The sequence below is a fragment of the Cornus florida genome, unplaced genomic scaffold (assembly GCF_030987335.1).
Source record: "Cornus florida cultivar Cherokee Brave unplaced genomic scaffold, ASM3098733v1 CherokeeBrave_3.0.0_Hap2_Chr09, whole genome shotgun sequence".
Taxonomy (NCBI): Eukaryota; Viridiplantae; Streptophyta; class Magnoliopsida; order Cornales; family Cornaceae; genus Cornus; species Cornus florida.
The window spans coordinates 54,166,334-54,175,441 of NW_026775579.1; the positions used below are offsets into that span (position 1 = coordinate 54,166,334).

The window sequence follows — 9,108 nt, forward strand, 5'->3', positions numbered from 1 at the left end:
CTCTAGACTAATTAAATTCTTTATACATCAATTGACATGAATTAAATTATGAGTTACGCAAAAAAGAATTTAAAACGAGTAATAAACAATTTATGAACACATCCTGTTTAAAACATCTCAGACATGCAATCCAGATTAATTTTAATCTTTATTTATTCCTGGAATTGTATTAGACGTGTAAAGAACACGAGCCAAAGGGAGAGAGTTTGGAATAGAACTTTCCTTTAGGTCTCAGTCTGAAACCTTATACCGTCGTCTTCCTAAATTCTCCAACAAAATCCGACTACTGTAAACCCTCCTCTGTTCTCTCTGTGCCTCCACTGTCGTGAATAGGGTTCTAAAACCCTAGGCAGAACTTAATACATATATTTATAGGCCACCCTTAAACCTAAGTCGAAGTGTATTAAGAGACGAAGACTAAGTCGGCTAACCACAATTTCATATAAGAAAAACCCTAACCTATAAGACATATAATTTTAAACCAAATAATCCACTCAAACAAATATATAATTAAAACAAATTAATCAAAACAACAATAAAACAATTAACCAATTAATTAAAAATAGCTAAACACTTAAACAATTAATTCAAAAAAAAATAACAATTAAACAGTTAATACAAATAAAATAACCAATTAACAACTACGCAAAATAGGCAACTAACCAAAAATCAATTAATCAATTAATTAAAAATACCGTGACTATCCTTTTAAATTTAGTACTATCCTTTTAAATTTAGGGGTGTTACATTCTTCCCCCCCCCCCCCCTAACAAAAGGAATTCCGTTCTCGGAATTCGCTCTTACCTTCTTCTAATATTTCAGGAAACTGCGAGTGAATTGCATCCTCCCTTTCCCAAGTAGACTCAGCCTCAATGTGATGACTCCACTGAACACGCACCAAAGGGATAACCTTATTACGAAGGATTTGATCCCGTCAGTTGACAATGCGACACAGTGGCTCCAAATAAGTTGCATCCGGCTGTAACTTAATCTCCTTAACATCAATATGCTGATACCGATCCTCATCTGGCAGAAATTTTCGCAACAAGGAAACATGGAACACATTATGCACACGATCCAAGTTATCCGGAAGTGCCAACCGATAAGCGACAGCTCCAACTTGATCCGTAATCATGAATGGACACCGACAAATCGCGAAGACAATTTCCCTTTCTTCCCAAAGCGCATTACACCCTTCATAGGAGACACTTTGAGTAGAACCCGATCCCCACCTGAAACTCCAAAGCACGAGTGCAACAATCAGCATAACTTTTCTCCCTACTTTGGGTAGTATGCATGCGATCCTTAATAAGAACGATCTTCTCAAAAGTATCCTTAATGAACTCAAGACTCAAGGATCTGCTCTCTCCAACCTCCATCCAACAAATAGGAGATTGACATGGTCGGCCATATAATGCCTTAAATGGCGCCATACTAATAGTCTTCTAGAAACTATTGTTATATGCAAACTCCACAAGTGGTAAATAATCTTCCCAGTCACTTGAAATCAAGAACACACGAACGAAGCATATCCTCCATGATCTGATTAACCCTTTCCATCCATCCATCAGTATGAGGATGATAAGCAGTGCTAAGATGCAATTCTGTACCCAAAGCTTGCTGAAAACTCTTCTAAAATTCTGACACAAAGCTCGAATCCCTATCCGATATAATGGACAACGGAATGCCATGTAACTTCACAATCTCTGAAATGTAAAGTCTCGCCAACTGCTCCGAAGTGAAGTCAGTACAAATAGGCAAGAAATGAGCTGATTTACTCAATCTATCAACGATGACCCAAATGGAATTGTGATCCTTAAAAGAATTAGGCAGTCCTTCCATGAAATCCATATAAATGCTCTCCCATTTCCACTCCTGTATAGGTAGTGGTTATAGAGCTCCTGGCGGTCTTTGATGATTAATCTTGACCATTTGACAAATACTACATCGAGAGACAAAAATAATAATGTCTTTCTTCATACCTGCCCACCAAAACTGCCGCTTCATATCCTGATACATCTTGTCTCCTCCTGGATGAACAGAAAACTTAGAATGATGAGTCTGAGTCATCACATTCTTCCTCAAATCGTCAGCAGAAGGTACCACGTCCCTTGTACCTCAAACCTCCATCAGCCCCAACATAGTAAAATGGGACCTCCCTAGAAGTTATCTCTGCAATTTTGTCAATGCACTGCTAATCCGTGAGTTATGCCTTCAAAACTTTATGAATGATAGAAGGGGTAACTACCATGCAAGCCATGAAAGCATCCGACAACTCATCCACCGTCTTCAAAGCATTCCACTCAATAGTGAATAGAGCAAGAAGACTAGCAACAGGTCGGCAACTGAGTGCATCTGCCACCACAATTGCTTTCCCTGGATGGTACTGTATTGAGAAATGATAGTCTTTTATAAGCTCTAACCATCGGCGCTGTCTCATATTTAGCTCCCGTTGAGTGAACAAATACTGCAGACTCTTGTGATCGCTAAATAATCTGAAGGATTCTCCCAACATATAATGCCTCCAAATGCGTAAGGCAAAGGCCACAACTGCCAACTCCAAATCATGTGTTGGATAATTAAGCTCATGTGGCTTAAGCTTTCGAGATCCATAAGAAATTGGTCACTCCTCCTGCATCAGAACACATCCAAGACCTTGCAAAGAAGCATCTGTGTAGACAAGATACTCTATTTCGCTCTGTGGAGTAGACAGAACCGGTGCAGAAGTCAACTTGCGTTTTAGCTCATCGAAAGCTTTCTGACAGTGTTCATCCCACACGAACCGTACACCTTTTTTAGTCAAATGAGTGAGTGGTCCCGCTATCTTTGAGAACCCCTGGATGAACCTAAAATAATATCCTGCCAAACCAAGAAAACTCCAAATCTCGGTAGGTGAAGTAGGCTGTCCCCACTCAACCACTGCTGAAACCTTGGCTGGATCTACCGCTATTCCTCTTTCTAACACCACGTGACCCAGAAACTTCACTTCTCATTGCCAAAATTCACACTCCTCGAACTTGGCATATAACTGGTACTCACGAAGCGTCTGCAAGACTATGTGAAGATGTCTAGCAATTCAACTCCCTGCAATTGATACATAGGCGAAGTGAACCATCCTTCTTCTTTATAAACAACACTGGTGTTCCCCAGGGTCTAATACTCCTACGAATGAAACCCTAGCTGAGTAATTGTTGAATCTGATCCCTCAGCTCTCGCATCTCCACTGGTGCCATCCTGTATGATGCCCTAGCAATAGGCGTGGTGCCTAGAGCTAAGTCAATCACAAAGTCTATCTCTCGACTAGGTGGTAACCCTGGAATCTCCTAAAATACATCTAGAAAATCCTGTACAACTGGTATGCTATCCAAAGGTACAGTAATCCCTTCCTCTATTTCCTCCTCCATATGGAAAAAATATGTGCTAGTAACCTCGTTAGCACGTGGCATAGCGACGACGTATATATCCTAACCAGGTATGGTGAAAACAACAAACCTATCATAACAATTAACTTGGGCATGATAGTGCGATAACCAATCCATCCCAAGTATCACATCATAAGTGTGCATGTCCAGGACTAAAATATTGGCTAGAAATCTGAGTCTAATAATATCTAGTGTCACAGGCTCATCAATCTCATGTAGAATGGCAGTATTGCCCAACGGTGTAGAAATACCCTGAGGTCTACTGCATACCCATGTCGTCATCCCAGATAAAGTAATAAAAGATCTAGCTACAAATGAGTGTGTAGCACCCGTATCAAATAAAATATGACCTTTTGAACCATGGATAAGAAACATACCCTCAACAGCCTGAGGTGCCTGAATACCCTGCGGCTTGGGGTTGAAAACCCTGCCGTAATGCAACTGTTGCGGTGCCTGTCCCTGAGGTTGCGGGGGTGCAAGTAAAGCCGGATATGTCTGTCCCTGAATCCGTGGAACCTGTGGAGCGGATAAAGGTACTGGTGCCCTCTGTCCCTACTGCACATGTTGTTCTTGTCCCTGTCCCTGTCCTGCTTTAGGACACTGCCTCAAAGTGTGACCATACTATCCACAAGTGTAACAACTACCCTGGAAAGTACCAAATGGCCTCCTCTGGTGATTAGCCTGTGGCTGACCCTGTCCTACCTGTGGTCCCCCATTCTGCTGTCGCTGAATAAGTACCCCATTCCTGTGAACATCTGAACCACCCTTATGCTTCTTCCAAGGCTGTTGTCCCTACAATTTACCCTTGTCATTCTGTCAGTGTTTGTTGCCATTCCCTTTCTTAGCTAACTGATTTGCAGAGTCTCTGTTACCCTACTTCTCACCCTTGGCCTGTCTGAAGTCCACGGTCAACTGATACTGCAGTAAAGCAGCGTCTACCACCTGAGCATAAGTAGTATTGTAACGACCCGGATTTCTCAACCCGATGCGTTAGTGATGAACCGGAAGTTGATCCGATAATGAACCCGAAATGCGGAAGCAAAAGAAGCCAAATGACCTCAAGAGATGTACGTCATCCCTAAGGCCCCAAAATGACTCTCCATGAAGCCACGGAACTCAAATGAGCCAAGCAAATGAAGCAAGAATGCCTAACCCGAAAAGAGATGAACTAAGAGCAAAATGGTCATTTCTCACTGAAAAGGGTGCCACCGTGCACACCATTGGAAGGACAACGAAAAATGAACAAAATTAGACTCAAGAATCGTCTGATTCTGAGTCCGGACAGAAAAGATATGAAATTCCAACACCCGATGCGAAAGTTATGAAGCAATGACTTAACATTTTCCAATATTTTCATAATAAACTTTGAAAACAAAAGTGCATAGAAAACGAGATACATGTCATTGGCCTCCGGTCTCATCTCATACATGTTAAATACATTGAAAAGAGTGCACTTACGTACACTTTACATATACGAATCAACGAATACAAGTTTAAACAAATAGGGCTACAAAGAGGCATCTTATGCTAACACTTGCATAAAATAAAAACATAGAAACTGTAAGCCATCCAAGGAGCAATGGAATCTTCAAATCCTGAGTCATGTACCTGAAATATGCCCCAGTATCGTAGGGGTGAGTAACATAAAGCTACTCGTAGGAGATGAGCATGCATCGACCTAGCATTTTACAATTTTATCACCTTATAGTGAAACATATTAAAGGGGCTCATGCCATCTAACGTCTATGTCAAGATGAGACCCAGGGAGCATCCTAAGCTACCTAGATCATTTATATCATAATCACATTGTTCATGCAATTCAAACAACATGGAAACATGTTATACAAGGCAACAAGATATAGATTCTCAAAGTCTTCAACTTGAAATCCAAAATACGAAAACAACAAGTGTGGGTCATGCCACCTAACGTCTATGTTCAAAATGAATCTATAAGGTCATTCCTAAATTACATTTGAACATCAAAACCCAAATTATGATATCGATGTAATTTAACCAATAATGGAACTTCCAGTACAACGCATGAAGCATGCTTTCACAAAGCTACATCTTAAGCTCAAAATAAGAAATCAAATAAGGAACAACAAGTTACAATATCATCTAGTTATCAACTTGAAATGAAATACGAAATCAAACAAAGTGGATACTCGAACGTCACGCCGGATCAGACCGACAACATAGTTACTTTAGGGTTACTAGCCCATGGGTAATCTCCCTATGTGCGTACTAGACTATATAGAGGGACAATCCCCCGTACTAGAACCAAGTCCTAGCCGTAGCCAAACAACGACATCCCCAAGTTTCCAAAATCAACAAATTGTGCAACAACGTATATATATCAACATGTATATACAAGATATCAACTATTTACCAAGCACAATCCAAATTTTGGAAACTTATACAATACATGCTCAAAATTTACAACTACTATAACATGTAAGATGTCAAATACAAAGTGTGTAATTCCTTACACATAGCAACAATATATTCAATAAGGAAAAACATATTCTCATGAATATAAAAGTAACAACTATGTTATCCAATACTCAAAAGTAATCAAGTGAACATACATCAAATCCAAATCCATGATTTAAATATAAAAACAACTTCCAAAATGCAATTAAATCCATGAAGTAATAAAGTAGAATTTAATTAAACACAAATAGTTAAATTCTCTAAATTCCAAGTTAATCCAAATAACCTCAATTTAATATCTGTTGAAAGACATGTCATGGTCATCATATATATAACATCAAATGACAAGTTAAGTGATTAAAACACTTAAAACAAAATTAATCAAGCTAATTAATTAATTTCCTCTAGATTTTTAAACAATTCCAAATGCCCTTAATTTAATCTATGTTAGAGAACATGCCAATGCCTATTTAAATACCACATTACAACTTGATTTAATGTTTGATACAACCATGTGAATTAAACTTTCACTAAAAATAAATATTAAATAAAAGTTGTAATTCTTAATCAAATGATCCAAATTTAATATATATTAACCAATATATCTAAGCATAATTTCCTAGCATGTTACAATTCAAATCAAAGTTATAAATCATCATAAATTTTATATCTTATACAAAGAAATAAAAATTACTAACTTTCTAGATTTGATACAAGGCATACATATATGTTGTATAATCATGGCAAACACACAATACAACACACAAATAATCCTAAAACATTTCCTACCTCAATTGGAATGAAAATCCCAATTACCACTGAAATGAAATCGCCCCAAATTTTCGGTCCGCAAAACAGATTTTTCAGCTTGTTACCTTCAACTTGAAAAATTCATAAAAAATTCAATTCTAACCCAAATTAAATAAATCCAAAGCCCAATGAAAGCTTAAACACTGTAATTTGATAATATCATTTTAGTTTAACAAAATATTTTCCTAATTGATTTGAACCACAACTTTGAAACAAATTCTGCCCAGAAAACACATTTTCAGCCTGTAGCTTCCAATTTTGAAAATTCATGAAAAATTCATTTGACATCCAAATTGGGCAAACCTAATTTATTTTGGAAGTAAACATATGAGAGTGTAAAACTGGAAATTTAAGTCATGATCCAATGTCAAAGGTTAGTGAAATAAATCATCTAAAAATATGTTTTCCAGCTGCAATAAAAACATGGACAACAGATAGTTTCAGATTTTAAAACAAAAAATTAGAAATACTCTAAAATCGTGAAAAAATTCTGAGTAGTGTAAAACCCATGGGGGAAGTACCAGTAAAAATTTCAAGGCAATTGAAATACCACAGCTCTATATAAAAAATTCATTTCCAGACCAAAAAGGAAAAACTTCAAATTTCCAACAACTAGCTTGCGACTTCAAAAATTCATAACTAATTCATTTTAAATTCAAATTACATGAAACCAAAACTAAATGAAAGCTAATTGAGTATATTTTCATATTCTATATTTAATTTGACAAGATTAATTTCAAGTTAAAACAGTTTAAGGGCAAAATACAAGTCCTTCTCTTCCATGCATGTAAAACACTCAATAATGACATAAAAATACTTCAAAATAATAGATCAATACCTCACTAGAGAATTGAATCTCTAGATACCAAAGCAAAACTAGGAGTTAGGCTAGATCCTTGAAGGGTTTTGAAGAGGAGAGTGGGAGGAGCCTAAAGTATTCCAAGTTCAAAGTTCTAAGGTGAGTGAAAGGGCACCAAAAATGAAGTCAAAGCTACTAGTCAAGCTTTTCTCCAATGGTTGCTTCCTTAGGGTTCTTGAGAGGAAAGTGATGAATGAATTAAAATGTGTAAACCCTAAGCTAAATTGGTGGGCTTCTCCACTCACTAGGTGCTCTTGCACTACCTCTCACACACACACTAATGCAAGACTAAAGGTGAGTCCTACACTTGTCATGAATCCAAGTAAGCTTCCAAGATTAAATATTAACCTTACACTTGCAACCATCCATGCCAACAAGTGCACCAATCCTAGGACAACAAGTGGGTGAATCTCCACCCTCCATGTGTCATGAGATTAAGCCTCCAAGTGGTTCCACCACAAAATCAACAAGTGGCACCATAGGAATATGACACTTGTCACATTTTTTCAGAAATTGCAAAAAGGTCCTTTTTGAAAATATATTCCAATTTAATTTGCAAAATGGTCCCTAAGACAAAAAATAATTACTTTACTTAATTACCCAAAAACCCCTCAAGTTATGGATAATTACAAAAAGTCTTGTTTTCATGGCTTTTACAAAGAAAGTAAGCATTTAATATGCATTTCTACCAAAGTAAAAATGTAGATGTCATGGAATTTAAATATTATGGACGTATGCCAAGCCGAAATCAAATCCGAGCACAAAAAGTGAAGTTAAGTAAGGAAAAATGAAAAACGACTAAAGGACGAAAAAGGGAAAAGACGAAAAAATGAATAGCGTCAAAAAAATAAAAAATGTGAAAATGACTCGGTCCTCAAAGGAAGTTGTCAATCCAAAGGAAAGAGTCTCAGAAACCATTTCCGAGCACTCGAGACGATACTAATAGGCGGGAAATCGAACCCGAAAAGGAAAAGACAATGAAAAAAATTATTCCGCAAAATTTGAAGAAAGGGAAAGAAATGAAAATGACCGGGTCATTACAACCTTCCCACCTTAAAGGGATTTCGTCCCCGAAATCCAGCCCCAATAAACTAAAGGTGAAACCAGGATAACTACGGAGTACGTCTCCGAGTACCCCACACAACGTACTACAAAAGCAATCCCAAAGCTGAAAGACAACGTACAAACCAATGTCATTCGCACCCACGTGCTTACGACAGGACAACCTCTCAAAAGGAAATTGACCACACGGTCACATGATTTGTCAAAAGTCACACACAAAGAACCCAAGGTTGGACAAAGGAACGGAAGACAACAACCATAAGCATTCCTCCTGATGAACCATCATACCGATCCAAAAACAACCACCAAAAGAACTCCAAGATAACCACGTATCAAATCAGGGTACACAACAAAGACAATGTGGCAGTACGAATAGCAACCATAACCCGCCCACACTTACTCATCAGTAAGGTAGCATGACGGTACTAGGTACTAATTCATGACCTGCCTCCCACTAGGTCTACCCATGAAACCTCTCGATACAAATGACATTAATGTCAGGAAAAGATCATCACCAAATGC

General features: G+C 37.8%; 1 long non-coding RNA gene across 1 annotated transcript; it reads right to left on the reverse strand.

Moving 5' to 3' along the window:
- Positions 1-4,781: 4,781 nt before the first annotated feature.
- LOC132273292 (uncharacterized) lies at positions 4,782-7,675 on the reverse strand. The gene is made up of 2 exons (XR_009470071.1): positions 7,504-7,675; positions 4,782-5,030 (listed from the first exon to the last, which is right to left on the reverse strand). It is a non-coding gene; the product is annotated as an uncharacterized LOC132273292 (long non-coding RNA).
- Positions 7,676-9,108: the final 1,433 nt, after the last annotated feature.